Below are 18,851 nucleotides of genomic sequence, written 5' to 3'. Positions count from 1 at the left end.
TAGCTCCCTGGTCTCCACCTCCCACGCCCGACAGCAGGACTTCTCCAGGACTTCCCCCATCCTCTGGAACTGACTACCCCAATCCATCAGACTTTCACCTACCCTCCTCACCTTTAGGCGCACCCTGAAAACCCATCTCTTCAGGGAAGCCTACCCCGCCCTCACCTAACAGCCGATCTCTTCCACTCCTCCTACCACTCCATCCCCCACAGCCACTTCCTCCTGTACCACTATCCCCTCCATCCTAGATTATAAGCTCGAAAGCAGGGCCCTTGACCCCCTCATGTTTTGTTTTGTTACTGTATTGTCTCATGTACTGTCCCCCACTATAATGTACAGCGCTGAGCAAACCTTTTAGCGCTATATAAATACTGTATAATAATAATAATAATAATTAACCCCTTAGGCTCCACAGTGAGTATAACAAGCATGCTTTACTGCATATACAGAGTGATTTTACTGTTGTGGGTTTAGTAACACTTTAATAAGTGTTTGCTGTTGTCTCTTTTTTCTCATTTCTTGTGACAAGATAAGGGCAATTAAATATTGTTAGTACATTCTTTACAACTGCTTCTTTTAGAAAAAAACCATCATAAACCAATACTTTGTAAACAAGTAAGCTAAAAAAAGACATACTGACAGTTAATTATTAATAAAAGAGTTAATCAAGGCTGAAAAGAGGTGTCTGACATCACAGTAATGTAGCACAAGAAATGTCAGTAGAAAATCCTCTTATACTGTTAGGCATACAACATTTATTAAGTGATAAAAGAATAAGTTCAGCTTTAGTAACATGTTACGAGTTACAATTACATTTACCCCTGGTCACACCGATCCCGACTTACAGTGAAGTCGCATGATTTCAAAGTTCAGATGACATGCCGATTTGAGGTGCGATTTGCAAGACATCTAACACAGATGTCTATGCAAATCGCACCAAAAGTAGTGCATGCACTACTTTAGAAATCAGTGCAGCTCTGACCAAGTCGGAACCACACCGATATGACCGCTGTAATTGTGTACAATAGGGTGGGATTTGGCATGCGATTTGTAAGTTGCCTGGCTTGCAAATTGAATGCCAAGTCGCACCCGGTGCGGCCGGGGGCTTAACCTCCCTAGCGGTCTGATTATGTCAGTATTTCTATGGAAATATGTTGTTTTTTTATTGTAGGCCTGTAATTCTTAGGAACAACTCACTGAAATCTGTCCAAACAAGAGTCTAGTAAACATCCCGGGTATGATAAAATTTGAAACACGAAATCATAAATTATTATAAATAATCATAAAACATAATAATATAATAATAATGAATTTAATTCAATAATATAATCAAACCAAAAACACTGAAATTTGAAATAGAGCGCCAAGTTCGCACATCACTGAGCAAAGTCGCAAAATCGTTTTCAGTGTCTGATGACAAATTTCCCCACGAATCATTATCACTCAATTCTGCAAGTGGTTCTGATTTACTATCGCTGTTCTCTAGCTGGTCTAAAATCGCTTTTGACCTAAAGGGACGCTTTTTGGACGTCATGGAGTTTCTAAGTTTCCAGACAGAAAGAACAGTAAAAATGCAGGCAGGGCGCCGGACAAAGCACTCGGGACAAAATGTATGTGAAATGGTTTGATACAGTAATGTAATACTAAAAGATTTTAGTGCATTGAGTGAATGTCAAATTTTTAAATTTTTTTTCATTCCCGCCGGTTCCGTCTCCCGTACGCCCTGTACATCCCGACACTTGCAGGGAATGGAACCTGGAAGACGGATGCCTGCATAGGCTTGAGGACATGGCCAGGGACGCTGCAGGGGGGACATAGCGGGAGCGAAGGACAAGGTAAGTGCTGGAAGGATCCCAGAGCAACGCTGCAGTGTATTCCCGAGTGTAGCTCGGGGTTACCACTTCTGCTACTGAAAGTTAACCCTGAGCTACACTCGGGAATACCGCCAGGGGGGTTAAGGGTGTAACATGTTGCTGCCATGTGATTAGTCGATTAGCAATTTGTGTTACAAACAGGGGCAGACTGACAACTCATGGGCCCCCTGGGCAATAGGGGATCATGGGGCCCCTGTGTCCTTGCCCAAACTCAAGGCCTCAAGGCCCCCTACTGACCCCGGGCCCTCGGGCAGTGCCCGAGTTTCCAAATGGTCAGTCCGACCCTGGTTACCAAACAATTGAACAGCTGTACCTAATAAAGTGGCAGGTGAGTGTAGAATATATCGCAATCTTCTGGAAAAACTGCAATTTTTTTTTTTAATCTACCCAGACCAAGGAATATATGAAACAAATACCGAAGATACAAAAAAATTAATGAAAATGAATCTGGTCAACATAACAAATATGACAAAACAAAATTCTTCAATGAACGAATGCATCAAAAATGAAAATTTCCGGTTTGTACATGTCTATCTGCGGGATATAGCAAGATATATAATATACGAGTAAATTCAAAATGCACATTTTGTTACCTCCAAAAATGTGTATTTAATTTTTTTTGTTTTTAAGGTGAACTTATCTCTTAGGTAATCCTCTTCTTCAACAGGATCACAGACATGAAATCACTATCAAAAACCACCCTAGGTTGAAAGGTAAAACAGGACCTAGAGACTGACTTGCCCCAGTGTATGTTTCACCTGCTTCTAGGTGAATGTTCAGATGTGGCAATAAGAAGGATTTTCAAAGAACCATTCCAACTAGTTCACCTTCAGTTCTGCAGAGACCTGGAAAACAAAACTATTAGTTTTTACAGCTGCTGTTCTTGGCTTTTGACATTTTTTTCCACATCTATTAAGCATGTTATCCTATGTGTCCATGCACACATAGACTGTAATCAACGTTTTTTGGCTGGGACGTTTTTTTGACTGGAAAAAGACCCAGGACTAGTGGGTTTCTAGAGGAGTTTTTAGCTGTACAAACGTTCTAACGCTGAAAAACGCTGAAAAATGCGGTAAAACGCCACAAACCAGTGTTTTGGGGCTTTTTTTACCCCCCAAAAAAAATTTTGGGGGGTAAAAAAAGTGCTAAAAATCACAAACGTGGAAAAACATGAAAAAATGCAGCTAAACGCTAATGCAAAAAATGCTAACAAAAACTGAAAAACTCACTTTTAAACATGACTTTACACAGCTAACGTTACCAGCATTATCAAAACATCCTGGTAGCATGAGGGCTTAGTGATAGGACATAAATTTGTTCTTAATTCCATATAAAACCACCACACATATTGTTAGAGGCATCAATAAATAAGTCAAATTGCCACATTAACCCACCTGGCGGTATTCCCGAGTGTGGCTCGGGGTAAAGTTTCAGTACCACAAGCGGTAACCCCGAGCTACACTCGGGCTTACCATGCGGCGCTGCTCCACGATCCCTCGATTACTTACCTTGTCCTGCGCTCCCGCAATGTCCCTCCTGCAGTGTCCCCGGCAATGTAATCCGGCAGATGTCGGCATCTGTCATCTGGGTTCCATCCCCTGCGACGTCGGGACGTACGGGGGACGGAACAGCGGGAAATTTGAAAATGACAAAAAGTCACATTCACTAAAATCACTAAAATCACATAGTAAAACATTCCTGTATCAAACCATTTCACACACATTTTGTCCCTAGTGCTTTGTCCGGCACCCTGCCTGCATTTTTACTGTTCTTTCTGCCTAAAAACTGAGAAACGTCCATGGCGTCCAAAAAGCGTCCCTTTAGGTCAAAAGCGATTTTAGACCAGCTAGAGAACAGTGATAGTAAATTAGAACCACTTGCAGAATTGAGTGATAATGATTTGTGGGGGAAATTCCTCATCAGACACTGAAAACGATTTTGCGACTTTGCTCAGTGATGTGCGAACTTGGCGCTATATTTCAAATTTCAGTGTCTTTGGTTTGATTATATTATTGAATTAAATTTATTATTATTATATTATTATTTTTTATGATTATTTATTAAATTATAATTTATGATTTTGTGTTTCAAATTTTATCATACCCGGGATGCTTACTAGACTCTTGTTCGGACAGATTTCAGTGAGTTATTCCTAAAAATTACAGGCCTACAATATAAAATGCCAAATTTCCATGCAAAATATTGGTACCGCTTTCAGCACCAAAAATCTGAAATAATCATACCGCTAGGGAGGTTAAGGAAAGTTTTACAATTATTTCTAATGTATGGTATTTTTCCTCTGTGCACATTTTTTTGAATTACATAAAGCCATTGCCCTATGCAGTATATAATCTATTTCACAGATGGATTGTTAAAGAAGAATTCCAGGCAAAATTATTATTTTCCCATGCAGTGGGGCTGTGCCCACGCTGCATGGGTTAAATGCTCGTTTTTGTCTAGGGGCTCAGAAAGCAAAGATATACTTACTCAATCCGCCAAAAATCAAGACTGGTCCCCGCCATTCCTGCTCCCCTGCATACTAGCAGTCTTGTGAACGAGCTGTTCCTGGAGTCATCACGCCCATAGACCAGCTCCGTGAGGGAGGCAGAAACAGTCCACCGCTGGACGTGGGGGAGCATGGTTTTCCAGCGGATCAGAGGATGGGGTAAGTACAGCTTTTCCCCTTTTGAGCCCCTGGACAAAACACGCACTTAACCCATGCAGTGTGGACATAGCCCCACTGCATGGAAAAATAAAAGTTTCAACAGAAGTTTTGCTTTAAATTAGGTATATGCACAGCCAAAGTTAGAGGTGGTCTTGCAGTACTTGTGACCAGGGGCGGACTGACAACTCATGGGGCTCCCGGGCAATAGGAAATCATGGGGCCCCTGTGTCCCCGCCCATACTCAAACCACACCCAACTCATGGGGCCCCCGGGCAATATGAAATCATGGTGCCCCTGTGTCCCCGCCCATACTCAAACAACACCCAAAAAAGCCTATGAAAAGGTACGAGGGGCATCTCATGGGGCCTCCTACTAACCCCAGGCTCTCAGGCAGTGCCCGAGTGCCTAAATGGTCAGTCCGCCCCTGCTTGTGACTTTCTAAAGGGAAATTATGGTTTGTATAAGCCATTTGAAGGTTTATATTGGTTGCAATCGGTTGTTATACGCAAGTACCAAATTCTAAAATAACTGCATAATGCCCAGAGTCGCCCCAATATGGACATAAGTTCTCTGGATGTCTTCTCTCTTTCTCCTGAGTAGAAATGGATTGTTTATCAGCAACAACCTGCTTAGGTTCAGGAGTGTTAGAATCCAGAGAACATTTGTATCCTTCTGAATAAACTGACCAGCAGAGAACCACATGCCACCATTACTTACAAAGATTCTCAGTCTCTCCTTCCTCCTTTCTGTAACTCTCTAATCAATTTGGATACATAATTGGATGAAAGCCGCGTGATCAGTAGGGGTCTCTACTCTGGCAAGCTCATCATTTACTGTAGCTGTTCAGAGAGCTCTTGGCGGATCTGACTTTTTGTGCTGCTGGGTTCCAAGCAGGGGCGGGCTGACAACTCATGGGGTCCCCGGGCAATAGGGGATCATGGGGCCCCTGTGTCCTTGCCCAAACTCAAAAAAGCCTATGAAAAAGATACCAGGGGCATCTCATGGGGCCCCCTACTGACCCCGGGCCCTCGGGCAGTGCCCGAGTTTCCAAATGGTCAGTCCGCCTCTGGTTCTAATTGGTATCTGAGATCCAACGTCAGAATTCACCTGTGTACTCAGCAACAAAGCATCTACCCTGCCACAGACTATACAACTGTGCTTCAGCAGTAGTGCAGCAGTTGGGATAATCAAAAACGTTATTCATTGCGGTCACAAAAAGTCTAAAATTATTCAGTTGTGCTGTCTAGTTCTACATAAGGGGAAGCCCAAGCTAGGGCTTCCTTAGTCAGGAGATTGATAAACAAACAACACCTTTTATGACATCACCAATGACACTATTACAGAGATCAGTGATAATACTATACACCAGGGGCGGACTGACCATTTGGAAATTCGGGCACTGCCCGAGTGCCTGGGGTCAGTAGGGGGCCCCATGAGATGCCCCTGGTACCTTTTTCATAGGCTTTTTTGAGTTTGGGCAAGGACACAGGGGACCCATGATCCCCTATTGCCCGGGGGCCCCATGAGTTGTCAGTCCGCCCCTGCTATACACTGTCATTATATTATTGACACTTGCTGGGAAGGGGTTAAAATCTAGGGCAATCAAGGGCTTAAATGTGTACCTATCTTTAGTAAGTCTAAAGCATTCTGCTTTTCCTAATACTGTAGAACTCTTAATTTTTCATCCTTTTGCAGGGATTAGAAACAGAGAGATTGTTCCCTATGTACAGAACTCTGTGTTGATTGTCAACACAGAGCTCTGGACAATGATTGGATACAGCTGATTAGCAGGTCCCAGCCATGAATCATTGACCAGAACTTACTGAAAGGCTCCCGCTGTGTACAATCACAGCAGGTGTTGGCGTGGTGGAGGGTAGGGGACCTGGGAGCAGGCAGAGAGGTATGGGTGCGTTTCTTTGTCTGTGTGGGTTGCCCAGCCACAGTACATTGTGGGCTGACAGTCCACAAGTAGTTAAGGTTAGATTAGAATTATTGATAAAGATTACAATCACTGTCTTTTTTTTATTACTCTCTGTGTCCCCATTTGGAAGATATATCTTCACCAGGCACACTGATGACAACCTGTGTATCAAAGTGTCACTAGGACAGGAAGTAAGAACACTTCTCAGAAGGAAGTTAAAAACCCGGCAGGGGTTCCAGCCCACCCCCTCTCTATCTATGGCTGGAGTTAGGATTTAAGCACATACTCTTCAGTTGATCATTTGACTGCAAACTTGCAATGGCTAGTAAAACAATAGTGCTGAAACATTCTTGTAAAGTTAAGCAAAGGCATTAAGTGCAAGGCAAAGCAACCAGTTCAAGAGTATATAGAGAGGGAGAGAAATACAGTTGCAAGAAAAAGTATGTGAACCCCTTGGGACTACGCGGGATTTTCATGAATTGGGCATAAAATGTGCTCTGAACGTCATCTAAGTCACAACAATAGAAGAACACAGTCTGCTGAACATAATACTACACAAACATTAGATGTTGCCATGGTTTAATTGCACATAACATGTAAACATTCACAGTGCATGGAGAAAAAAGTATGCGAACCTTTGGACTTAATAACTGGTTGACCCTCCTTTGGCAGCAATAACCTCAACCAAACGTTTCCTGTAGTTGCAGATCAGACCTGCACAACGATCTGGAGTCGTTTTGGACCACTCCTCTTCACAAAACTGTTTCAGTGTAGCAATATTCTTGGGATGTCTGGTGTGAATTGCTCTCTTAAGGTCATGCCACAGCATTTCAATCGGGTTGAGGTCATGACTCTGACTGGGCCACTCCAGAAGGCGTATTCTGTGCTGTTGCAGCCATTGTTTTGTTGAATTACTTGTATGCTTCGGGTCATTGTCCTGTTGCATCACCCATCCTCTGCGGAGCTTCAGTTGGCGGACAGATGGTCGTACGTTTTCCTGCAAAATGTCTTGATAAACTCTGGAATTCATTTTCCCATCAATGACAACAATCTGTCCAGGCCCTGAGGCAGAAAAGCAGCCCCAAACCATGATGCTCCGTCCGCCATGTTTTACAGTGGGGATGAGGTTTTGATGTTGGTGTGCTGTGCCTTTTTTTCTCCACACATAGTGTTGTGTGTTCTTCCCAAACAACTCAATCTTGGTTTCATCTGTCCACAGTATATTTTGCCAGTAGTGCTGTGGAACATCCAGGTGCTCTTTTGCAAACTTCAAACGTGCTGCAATATTCTTTTTGGACAGCAATGGCTTCCTCCGTGGTGTCCTCCCATGTACTCCATTCTTGTTTAATGTTTTCCTTATTGTAGATGTGTCAACAAAAATGTTAGCATGTGCCAGAGATTTCTGTAGGTCTTTAGCTGACACTCTGGGATTCTTCTTTACCTCATGCAGCATTCTGCGCTGTGCTCTTGCAGTCATTTTTACAGGACGACCACGCCTAGGGAGAGTAGCAACAGTGCTAAACTTTCTCCATTTGTAGACAGTCTGTCTTACCGTGGACACATGAACATCAAGGCTTTTGGAGATACTTTTGTAACCCTTTCCAGCTTCATGCAAGTCAACAATTCTTGATCGTCGGTCTTCTGAGAGCTCTTTTCTGCGAGGCATGGTTCACATCAGACAGTGCTTCTTGAAACCAGTAAACCCAAAACAGGTGTGTGTTTTTTAAGGGCAGGACAGCTGTCAGCAACACATCCAATATCATCACACAGATTGGAGTCAAGGTTGGCTCACTCCTGGCTCCAATTAGCTCTGGGAGAAGTCATTAAGCTAGGGCCTCACATACTTTTTCCTCCCTGCACTGTGAATGTTTACATGTTATGTGCAATTATACCATGGCAACATCTAATGTTTGTGTAGTATTATGTTCAGCAGACTGTGTTCTTCTGTTGTTGTGTCTTAGATGACGTTCAGAGCACATTTTATGCCCAATTCATGCAAAACTCCACGTAATCCCAAGGGGTTCACATACTTTTTCTTGCAACTGTATATACTTGTTATTTCCAAGTAGAAGGTATATGTAACTTTCTGCCTTTCCTTCCATTTGATAATGCTGCTGCTTGCTGATTTGAGCATTATTATTATTATACAGGATTTATATAGTGCCAACAGATTGCGCAGCGCTTTACAAAATGAAGATAGAGATTACAGTTACAATACAACTTGGTACAAGAGGAAACAGAGGGCCCGGCTCATCAGAGCTTACAATCTAGGAGGAAGGGTTGAGTGATATAAAAGGTAATAGCAGTGGGGGGATGAGCTGATGGAGAAAATGAAAGGCAGCTTACTAGTTAGAAGCAGGATAGGATCCTTTAAAGAGAAAGGTTTTCAGGGATCATCTAAAGCTGGATAGATTAGGAGATAGTAGGACAGATTGGGGTAAGGAGTTCCATAGAATGGGAGAAGCTCGGGAGAAGTCCTGGAGGTGAGCATGGGAGGAGGTGACATGGGAACTGGAGAGCAGAAGGTCTTGGGAGGATAAAATAGAATGGTTTTGTTGATATTTTGAGACTAGGTTGGAGATGTAGCTAGGGGCAAAGTTGTGGATGGCTTTGTAAGTTGTTCTTAGCATTTATATTCAATTGGGGATGAGGATAACCACCAAGTTCTTGTGGCTGAATGAAGCAGAGGGAAGTAAATCAAAGGTAAGTAGAGGCTACTGGTGGGATAGCCATGAAATGGAACCACTGGCCCTCCTGTAGGGGGTCTGAACACACAGGGGGACCCAGACAGCAGAGGGATTGGTGTGGCTTGGCGAGGGGGAGGGGTTGGAGCCGGTTTCTCCCCCTTTCCCTCCCACTGATTTCCATTGATTAAGCACATGTTTATTTTAATTGAAGAGCATCTCAAAATAAAAGAGCAGGATGTAAGGAATAAGAATATAACAATCTTAAAGTAAATGTTTTAAGAAGCTTTTATGGCTAGGAACCAACTTGTCAGTGTCTTTGAAGTTACACTTGACAAATTTACTGTAGTTAAAAACTAACGTAGCTGTATTTAACACTTAACAGTTTTAACAGGCACACTTTCTGCATTAAACTCTAAAAGGGATTGTTTTTCATCCAGAGCGAAACAGATTAGTCAGTTGTATTCTGTCAATGAGCCTCTTCTTATAGATGATCATAATGGTTCATTTAATGGATTCCTGGAAACTAAATTCAAAGCAGTCCATTAAAACACAGTGCTTCTTTGCAGATTAACATGTTAAAGGTATAGTGCTTTTCAACCAAGTGCATATTATGAGATATTATTAGTACAGGTTTCTTTCAGATAAACAGTCTGAGATATGCATGGAAGGCTGCCATGAATTATTAATATACTGTATAGTTAACCAATCACTGTTAACATTGGTCTAAAGCAGGAGTGTCAAACTGGCTGCCCTTCAGCTGTTGCAAAACTACAAGTCCCATCATGCCTCTGACTTTGGGAGTCATGCTTGTAATTGTCAACCTTGCAGTGCCTCATGGGACTTGTAGTTTGGCAACAGCTGGAGGGCCGCCAGTTTGACATCTGTGGTCTAAAGGGTTAGGCCAGTAAGTCTAGGTGTGACGGAAGCGTAGGCAGGACAGAACACACAAATAAGATGGTAAATGCACAAAGCTTTATTAAACTATGGAAGGCACTCAATCAGGGTAGGAAGGTAGCGTCCGGGTACCCAAAAAAGGGGGGGAGAGGGGGGAGGAGTCAAAACAGTTATAATCCGGCCCACGCTAGGGCGATTCAGGTAGCAATGGCCTGAGCACTCAGGGGGGCAGTCCAGGTAGCTATGATACTCCAGACATGCAATAGGCAGTCCAAGAAAGTATTAATCCCGGCACACAATAGGGGCAGTTCAGGCAGCAATAATCTGGGCACACATTAGGGGCAGTTCAGGCAAGGGTAATCTGGGCACACAATAGCGGCAGTTCAGGGCACTCCGCAACATGTGGCTTATAGGGACACTCACGGCAGGTGGCTTCCAGGGACACTCACGGTAGGCGGCTTGCAAACACTCAGCAGCAGGCAGCTTCCAGGGACACTCACGATAGGCGGCTTACAGACACTCAGGGGCAGCTGCCCAGGGACACAGCGATCAGCAGACAGGGGGCAGCTTCCCAGGGACACAGCGATCAGCAGACAGGGGGCAGCTTCCCAGGGACACAGCGATCAGCAGGCAGGGGGCAGCTTCCCAGGGACACAGCGATCAGCAGACAGGGGGCAGCTTCCCAGGGACACAGCGATCAGCAGACAGGGGGCAGCTTCCCAGGGACACAGCGATCAGCAGACAGGGGGCAGCTTCCCAGGGACACAGCGATCAGCAGGCAGGGGGCAGCTTCGCAGGGACACAGCGATCAGCAGACAGGGGGCAGCTTCCCAGGGACACAGCGATCAGCAGACAGGGGGTATCTTCCCAGGGACACAGCGATCAGCAGACAGGGGCATCTTCCCAGGGACACAGCGATCAGCAGGCAGGGGGCAGCTTCCCAGGGACACAGTGATCAGCAGACAGGGACCCTCACGGTGCTCACCCTTCTGGGACACAGCGGTCAGCAGGCAGGGGCAGCTCCTCAGGGACACAGCGATCAGCAGACAAGGGGCAGCTTCCCAGGGACACAGCGATCAGCAGACAGGGACCCTCACGGTGCTCACCCTTCTAGGGACACAGCGGTCAGCAGGCAGGGACAGCTCCCCAGGGACACAGCGGTGGTTCTTTTTTTTAATTAGAAGTGCTCATAGTGCAGCATGGCCCTGCTACTGACCACCTGTTTATGGAGTTGCCTTTTGTTTGCAACTAGCAGCTACATCATTTGAAATGAAAATAAAACTAGGACAAGGCAAATAGAATGTTCACTTTGCAAGAGAATATACCTTAGATCTTAGTACTAATGATAACTAATTGGGTATTCTTTGCAAAATGAAACTTCACCAAATTCACTAATCCCTAGCAAATTCCATGGGAAAGTGAACAGTCTTTTTTCTTTTAGTAAATAACTCCAATACATTTAAGCCAATTCTCTCTGAATATAAATGTTGAGCTGCTTGCTGATTTTACACTGCTAAATCATCTGTGGTCTCCTAATTCTTAATGAGAGCTTGATAGAAATTGGCCAGCGGCAGGACGTTTTTGTTGTTTTGAGTAAGAACAGATACAGCCTAGGAAAACTACTGACCAATTTCTATCTGCTGGTTAAAGCAGGTCTATTAACCTCCTCGGCGGTCTGATTCTTTCCGATTTTTTGTGCTGAAAGCGGTACCATTTTTTTGCATGGAAATATGTAGTTTTTTATTGTAGGCTGTAATTTTTAGGAATAACTCACTGAAATCTGTCCGAGTCTAAACATTCCGGATATGATGAAACTTGAAACACGAAATCATAAATTAAAATGTAATAAATAATCATAAAAAATTATAATATAATAATAATAAATTTAATTCAATAATATAATCAAAGCAAAAACACTGAAATTTGAAATGCAGAGGCAAATTCGCACATCGCTGAGCAAAGTCGCAAAATCGTTTTCAGTGTCTGATGATAAATTTCCCCACGAATCATTATCACTCAATTCTGCAAGTGGTTCTGATTTACTATCGCTGTTCTAAAACCGCTTTTGACATAAAGGGACGCTTTTTGGACGCCATGGACTTTCCAGGCAGAAAGAACAGTCAAAATGCAGGCAGGGCACAGGACAAAGCAGTAGGGACAAAATATATGTGAAATGCATTGAAACAGCAATGACAGCAAAAATGAAATTTTTTAAAAATTTCAAATTTGCTGCCGGTTCCGGCGCCTGTACGTCCCGACGTCACAGGGACCGGAACACAGAAGCCGGATGCCGGCATCGGCCAGAAGAGATGGCCGGGGACGCTGCAGGGGACACATTGCGGGAGCCAAGGACAAGGTAAGTGCTGCAGGGACTCCCTGAGCAACGCGGCATGGAAGGGCCGAGTGTAGCTCGGGGTTACCGCTCTTGGTACTCAAATTGTACCCCGAGCTACACTCGGGAATACCGCTAAGGAGGATAATGTTTGACATAAATGAATGCATGCTAAAACTACCCGAAAAAAGGATTTTTTTTTTTTCAGACTGAAATGAATAAGATTGAGGTGCTACTGTTTATTGTTATTTATTTATTTCAGGCACTTATATAGCGCTGTCAATTTATGCAGTGCTTTACATATATAGGGTTAGGGACTGATGTGAATATACGATATATATGTAAAGTGCTACATAAATTGACGGCGTTATATAAGTAACTGTAAAAAATAATTTATATATATATATATATATATATATATATATATATATATTATACATTCACATCAGTCCTTAACCCTCAAGGGGTGTACAATCTGAGGCCCCTAACGTAAATTCATACATACACATACTAGGGCCAATTTAGACAGGAGCTGATTCACCTACCAGCATGTCTTTGGAGTAGTGTTAAGCCAAGTTGACTGCAACAGGAAAAACAAAATCTGTTCTATAGCCAAATATGCGTTGTTGCTGTGACACTATGGAGATCATACTGTTCTATCCCCATGAATGGCATTTAGAGGGCTTGTGCATTTTCAATATTGTCCTTGAAACTGTGTGAAAAACTCTACCACCACTGAAAGGTATTTTGAAAATGTATTTTTTGCATTAGTACATGTCCCTCATGGTAGTGGCCAGGTTACCATGCCTTTTTTTGACAGTAGTTTGCCTATTAGCCCTGAAAAAGAGCCAGAACATACCAACAGGATTCACCTGCTATAGAACTCAATTTGCTGCTAAGGTTGGTTTTGTTGAGTTCATCCTCAGTGAATGGAACCAGAGGCAGATCCGCTCATCCCTAGATAAAATACATAGAAAATCATTTGAATCTGCTGGCGGGTACAACAGCTAATACAACCATGTTAATGGGGGAAGGACTCAGAAAAGCAAAATTGTCTGTGTTAATACTACAAAAAAGACTGAATAATCATTTTTGACACAGTGATCACATGACTGCAAACCATGCTAATTGGTTCCTGATTGGCAGTGAGGACCCAAGCTATCAGTGACAGCTAGGATTGAGAGCCCTAAGCTGCACAATGAAGGCTCCTTGAACCCCTTAAGGAGAGGGAGTCTTGACTGATGGAAGCATGGCTATACAGTGGGCATTAACCTAACAGAGAGAGATTAAATGGCTCCATCAGGATTGGCTACAAGGACTTGAAGTGAAGTGGTGGAGACTGAACTCTAGAAAAAGTCTTCACTGAGGAAATTCAACGTTCAGAAGAATTGCCTGCCCACCCGCCAGCTCTGTTGTAATATGTCACACCTTTATTGGAGATTGGACCAATCAGGGGCTTGAGTTGTCAGTCCGCCCCTGCCAGTAATTAACATTGCTTTAATGGGTTATGCCTTCAAATTAAATTTTAGGTCAGTCTAATGCCTGTCTGGCACTAAAGGTAAGGACAGGCCTCTTAGGCTAGTTCAGGTTATAGTATATGTGTAGACATGCTGTATGTTTTGCTCCAAATCGAAATTCGGGCAACATTTTCAATATTCGAAGATTCAGATGTATCCAATCTTCCAAAATACAATAAGAATGAACTTAAATGAATCCAAAATAGTAAAACACAATTTCATCCGAAATTTGAATCAAATTCAATTCAAATGCGGAAACAAAATTTGGAATATAAACATATTGCTGACCATTGCTGATTTTCTTCAAATACAATGTGTATTAGTGTTAGAATATGAGTAACTTCAGAAATTTGAATTAAAAAAAATAGAATAAAACTGAAAAGAAAAGAGTAAAACAGAATAGAGTAGAAAATAAAATAGAATAGAAAACAAAAGAATAAAAAAGAAAAGAATAGAATAAGAAAAAAATGTAATAGATTAGAATGGAATCGAATAGAATACAAAAAAATAGAAATAATAGTGTAAAACAGAACAGAATAAAATAGAATAGAAAAATTAAAGAATGTAATACAATAGAAAAGAAAATAAAGAAACAGAATAGAAAAGAATAGAATAGAAAGGAATAAAGTTGAGTAGAATAGAAAATATTCTAATAAATAGAAAATAATAGAATGAATATAAACATTTTCTGAAATTCGAATTTCGAATAGAATAGAACCAGCTATTCTTCACAATAAATTCAGATTGATTCGATATTTTCAATTTGAATTTGATTTGAATTTGATGCAAATACTTCACATCCATTGGAAAAATTTGAATCCGGTCAAAAACAAATAAACTGAATAAAACAAACTTTGTAACGAATGCAACACAATGAAATTAGTCACTCAATGAATTGATCTGAAACTAAACACTTATATTGTGAGCACACATATATAAATATGTGCAGAACAAAAAAAGTGTGACTGGCATTGGTTGCTTTATATTTGAAAAATTCAATAAAGCTGAGGCCTTGCCCTTTTCCAACTAAATCGGCCTTTGTGTCATTTTTTGCATGGCATGGTTTTTAGTTGGTCATGACTGAGCTTCTCATCAGTCAAGTTTCATTTTTTTACACTCATTGGCCACTTTATTAGGTACATCTTGCTAGTTCTGGGTTGGAACCCCTTTTGCCCTCAAAACTGCCATATCCTTTTGTGGCATAAATTCAAAAAGGTGTCGGAAACATTCCTCAGACATTTTGGTCCATACTGACATGAGTTACTGTGTCCTTTCTATCATCTTGAACCAGTCTGTCCATTCTCCTTTGACATCAACAAAGCATTTTCTGCCACACAACTGCCACTCACTGGATATTTTCTCTTTTTTGGACCATTCTCTGTAAACCCTAGAGATGGTTGTGCGTGAAAATCCCAGTATATCAGCAGTTTTTGAAATACTCAGTCCAGCCTGTCTGGCACCAACAACCATGTCACAATCAAAGTCACTTAAATCCCCTTTCTTCCCCTTTCTGATGCTAGGTTTGAACTTCAGCAAGTTGTCTTCACCATGCATAGATGCCTAAATGCATTGAGTTGCTGCCATGTGATTGGCTGATTATCAATTTGTGTTACCAAGCAATTGAACAGTTGTATCTAATAAAGTGGCCGGTGAGTGTATGTATCAACAGCAGGGGCGGACTGACAACTCATGGGGCCCCCGGGCAATAAGGGATCATGGGGCCCCTGTGTCCTTGCCCAAACTCAAAAAAGCCTATGAAAAAGGTGCCAGGGGCATCTCATGGGGCCTCCTACTGACCCCGGGCCCTTGGGCAGTGCCCGCGTTTCCAAATGGCCAGTCCGCCCCTGATCAACAGTACATGACATCATGCTAGGAACTGTTTATATATAGATGGTGGGCAGAAAGGGATTAAAGCCTGATTCCATACAAAACTTTTTTTTTCCTTTTTGGATACAGCGAGGAAATTGTAACACTGCCAGGTTTTTACTGCCATCTGTATCCTAAATGGATAGAGTTCACTTTTCCTACCAGGACAGGAGGTGATGGGAAATTGCTTCAACAGGAACATAGCTAAAAAACAAATGTACTGTACAATTTTAAGAGCTTTTCCACATTGTTGGCAGTGTTTACTGTCTTCTGAAAAACATTATGTGGTGGTGATCCTGCTGCTTCCTAAGGGAGATTTTGTTTTAAAAAACTGCCTCACATCCATGAGCTAAGCTTTGCTGGCAGTTGAAGTGCACTTCCATTAACAACAATTGGTGCGTTTAACAGGCAATGTCTGTCTGGAGGGTAAAATTGCCTTGGCTGTGGTATGTGTATGAGGCAGACCTGGACTGGGACAGAAAATAGGCCTGACTGAGCAACCCCAAGCCCAGGGACCCTTTCCTTGGAGTCTTGTGGTAGGGCCCGGTTGCAAGTACGATGTTTGCGACCCTGGTAGTTCTGCCACTAGTGAAGAAAGAAAGAAGAAGACATGCAGAAACACATACATATATACACTATATTGCCAAAAGTATTGGGACACCTGCATTTACATGCACATGACCTTTAATGGTATCCCAGTCTTAGTCCATAGGATTCAATATTGAGTTGGCCCCGCCCTTTGCAGCTATAACAGCTTCAACTCTTCTGGGAAGGCTGTCCACAAGGTTTAGGAGTGTGTCTATGGGAATGTTTGACCATTCTTCCAGAAGAGCATTTGTGAGGTCCGGTACTGATGTCGGACGAGAAGACTTGGCTCTCAGTCTCTGTTCTAATTCATCCCAAAGATGTTGTATTGGGTTGAGGTCAGGACTCTGTGCAGGCCAGTCAAGTTCCTCCACCCCCAAACTCACTCATCCATGTCTTTATGGACCTTGCTTCGTGCACTGGTGCACAGTCATGTTGGAACAGGAAAGGGCCATCCCCAAACTCTTCCCACAAAGTTGGGAACATGAAATTGTCCAAAATGTGTTGGTATGCTGATGCTTTAAGAGTTCCCTTCACTGGAACTAAGGGGTCAAGTCCAATCCCAAGCCCTGAAAAACAACCCTACACCATAATCCTTCTCCACCAAACTTTACACTTGGCACAATGCAGTCAGGCAAGTATAATTCTCCTGGCAACCATCAAACCCAGACACCTCCATCAGATTGCCAGCCAGAGAAGTGAGATTCATCACTCCAGAGAACAGGTCTCCACTGCTCTAGAGTCCAGTGGCGGAGTACTTTACACCACTGCATCTGACGCTTTGCATTGTACTTGGTGACGTAAGGTTTGGATGCTGCTGCTCGGCCGTGGAAACACATTCCATGAAGCTCTGTACGCACTGCTATTGTGCTAATCTGAAGACCACATGAAGTTTGGAGGTCTTTAGCTATTGACTCTCCAGACAGTTGGCAACGTCTACGCACTGTGTGCTTCAGCATGCGCTGACCCCGCTCTGTCATTTTACGTAGTCTACCACTTAGTGGTATTATAACAAAGTGGAAGCAACTGGGAGCAACAGCAACTCAGCCACCAACAGTTGACCGTAGAATATTTAGTAGCAAGGACATTTCAAGAATGGACTTATTGCACAGGTGCAACTTATCACTGTACCACGCTTGAATTCAAGTGACCCATTCTTTCACAAATGTTTGTAGAAACAGTATGCATGCCTAGGTGCTTGATTTTATAACCCTGTGGCCATGGAGGCGATTGGAACACTTTAATCCAATGATTTGGAGGGCTGGCCCAATACTTTTATATACTATATATATATATTTTTTTCCATAAAGTTTATTAGGAAAGTACATAGCATAAATATACACTTAGTACAAAGCGATAAAGTGTGATAACAAAAAAAAAAAAAAGGAAAACGCATTGTAAAACAAGGAACAAAAGCCATACATAGAGAGATGGTTAGGTAAACAAACATAGACAAAGATTGCATGTCATACATAATATCAATGATGTTAGTGATAGACAATTAGAGGAGGCGACAGTCACGTCAAGGGTGAAGGCACTGAATACCCAAAATCATAACAAGTCAACGGAAAACCACAATACGGGTAAGTTCAGGCATTTATTCCCCCATGTGTCTAACATCGTATAAAGGCAAGGTGAGGGGGCAGGGGAAGTGCATAAAGACTAAATATATCCCAAAGAGGAAAACAGGTACTGAGAGCACTAAGCGATCCCAAAAATAAAAGGGGGACCTGCGAAGGGGGTTGCAAGTAGTGGTTACCCGTGTGCGGGAGGTGGTCTTTATGAATCAGTAGGCACGTTTATCGCAATTTACATATGGGTATCAGTGTGTGTCGCCTATGGGCAGGGAGAAAAGTCGAAGGGCAGGAGGAGGAGAATAAAGTAGGACATGCAGAATGGAAAGGAAAAAAGGAAAGATAAAGGATAAGATAAAAAGGAGTCAGAAAGGAAGGAGTATCGATGGGGGGGTGCTAGAAAAAAAAAAGGGGGGGTGACGGAAGGGAGGGGGAGAGAGGATCAGAGGGTGAGGGGAGGGAGTTAGGGAGGGGGCATTATAGGCAGGCATATTACCGGTGTGAAGGACACAACAACTAAAATTAACCCCGAAGAGGGTGGAAACGTGTGTCAGACAGTCGGGAGACCCATAAGGGAACGGAATTCAGGGGTTGTTTGAAAGTGAGTCCAGCAAGACCAGGTATGGGAAAATTTGGTTGGGTTATCTTGTGATGAAGCAATCAGCTCTTCCATCTCCACAACTTTTCCCAAACATGTGAGCCAGTCTCCTATTGAAGGAGGGTGGGTGGATCCCCATAGAACAGGTAGACAGAGTCTAGCCGCGTTGAGCATATGCATAGCAAGTGATTTAAAATAAAGGCATCTGGGAAGGGAGGAATACTATATATATATATATATATATATATATACAGTATATACACAGTATGTATTAGTAATTTATTTTGAACATGTAAAAATATAAAAATAGAAGAAGAAATAACAAAACAATCATACAG

This window comes from Staurois parvus, unplaced genomic scaffold (assembly GCF_062004578.1).
Source record: "Staurois parvus isolate SC_StPar_1 unplaced genomic scaffold, SC_StPar_1.0 ptg000135l, whole genome shotgun sequence".
Classification (NCBI taxonomy): domain Eukaryota; kingdom Metazoa; phylum Chordata; class Amphibia; order Anura; family Ranidae; genus Staurois; species Staurois parvus.
The sequence above is the reverse complement of the archived record's forward strand: the minus strand, read 5'-3'. Positions refer to the sequence as shown.